Consider the following 1,973-nt stretch of genomic DNA (forward strand, 5'->3'; position numbering starts at 1 on the left):
TACAAACTACTGAGTACCATTCTGAGTTCCTGCAGAGGAATTTCAGAAAGATGGACCACCCTGCACCATCAGTTCTTCACTCTGACTTTTGGGGTGTCTTGAATTCAGCACTCTTCATTTCCATCAAGCGATGTGGCATGTTTTTGTTCTTAACACATTATCCAGTCCATATCAATGTAGATATCCAGATTGTTATGTTTTCCCATTAAAATATGATGTATTTTCAAAGTGTTCCTTTAATTTTTTGGGGCAGTGTATATAGAACCCCCGTACAAAATTGAGCTCATGAATGTTGAAACGACCAAAACACTGTATCTAGGGACATTTCACGATAATCACAATCAAGTCCATCAACAGTTCCAAGGATTAAAATGTCTTTGTACACCCACAACTGGCTGGCCAGGCAAATCAAACCCAAACCCCTAGGCAGCAAAACAAACAAACAAAAAAAATATTGAGTGCACTCACAAAGAAAATCCTACCTCCTCCTTATAATGAATGTCTGACGAGACGGTCCGAGGTGATGGCTGATCCCAGCGTGATGGAAATGGAGATGTGGACGTGGATGGACATCAACACACAGCAGATGGATGAAGATCAAAGTCCCACTGAAGAGAATCCTCAAAAAACCAGCCTACACGGATGTGCAGGGCAGTTACTCATACAATCCATAATAACTGTTCAATACATTTACTCCAATAAAGCTGCCTTTCTGCCAGTTCCTTCTTAGCTTATAACAGGCTGCACACATAACAGTACAACATATCATAAACAATATAACCTTCTGAATTTAAATACATTCTTCCCTCATCCTACAGCTGATGATACAACACATTTTACAGTTTAACACATTATTAGACTCAGTAACTCAGTCTAACTGCATGAAATGTACTCTAGCATTTGAACATATGCAGCATCTAACTAGCCAGCACCGAGTGGAGATCCTTCATTTTACACAGTAAATTATTCAAGTAGCAACAACATACAACTCAGTAAACACATGAAACAGTTAACAGATATCAATGGAAAACCATTTAATTCCTATCAAAGTTATCCCGACTGTTTTTTAGACAGACTACGGGGCTCGTGTTTCCTGTTTTTAGCTTCACTTTGCTAGCGTTAGCATGCTACGGTAAAACCTTGAAGAACACCCATAACTCACCGAAATATCGATTTCTACGTGGTTCAAAGACGTCTGATGGTTCTTGTCTATTTCCATAACTTCTGCAGTTAACGTTAGTGTCAAAATACCTCTTTTATGGTCTGTTTTCTAAGTAAATCCAGCTCTAGCTCCAGCGCAGCATCCACACAGAGAAAGAAAAGATGGCGTATTTCGGTAAGATGATCACCCCGAGCACTTTTTCGCGTACTAAGGAAACTTATCAAATCAATCTTAGGGACAATAGTGGCCTTCTACTACCACCTTGTGGCCAATTTAAGGTACTGATTCTCCTGAAAGAACAGGCAAATTAAGAGACTAACTCAAAATACTGGCTAAAAACACATTATTAATAACCTGAGGTTATCTATCCGGGTTACATAAACATCAGGAACAACCTGAAATTTATGAAGAAAAATAAATTGAGTTTCATCAGCATTCAGCCTCAGTTTATCATTTCCACATTACAACTTCCAGATCACAGTGTCGACAAAGGAACACAAGTCACCTGGAACTGAACCAGAGAGGATTTACTGGAGGATCAAAACCACAAAAATCAGACAAAAGAGACAAAAAACAACAAAAAAAAAGACAAAATATTACCAAAATGACACAGAAAACGACAAAAAATGAGACAAGCTACACGAAACAAAACAAAAAAGAGACAAAAAATTCAACAAAAAAGTTACAAAGCAACAAAAAAATGGACAAACCACAAAAACGAGACAAAAAATGACAAAAGCATGAAACAAAATGACAAAAAAACACACAAACAAGAAACAAAACAAAAACAAAGAAAGAAAATTACAAAGCA

At 37.5% G+C, this 1,973-nt stretch overlaps 1 long non-coding RNA gene across 1 annotated transcript in view; it reads right to left on the reverse strand.

Moving 5' to 3' along the window:
* The window catches only part of LOC111571122 (uncharacterized), a 6,998-nt gene extending 5,667 nt beyond the window's left edge, over positions 1-1,331 (reverse strand). The window contains exons 1-2 of the long non-coding RNA XR_002746335.2: positions 1,163-1,331; positions 483-634 (exon numbers count right to left, since the gene is read on the reverse strand). This is a non-coding gene — a long non-coding RNA (uncharacterized LOC111571122). The remainder of the gene's footprint in view (positions 1-482; positions 635-1,162) is intronic.
* Between the last annotated feature and the right edge of the window lie 642 nt (positions 1,332-1,973).

The sequence above is a fragment of the Amphiprion ocellaris genome, chromosome 13 (genome assembly GCF_022539595.1).
Source record: "Amphiprion ocellaris isolate individual 3 ecotype Okinawa chromosome 13, ASM2253959v1, whole genome shotgun sequence".
NCBI lineage: Eukaryota > Metazoa > Chordata > Actinopteri > Pomacentridae > Amphiprion > Amphiprion ocellaris.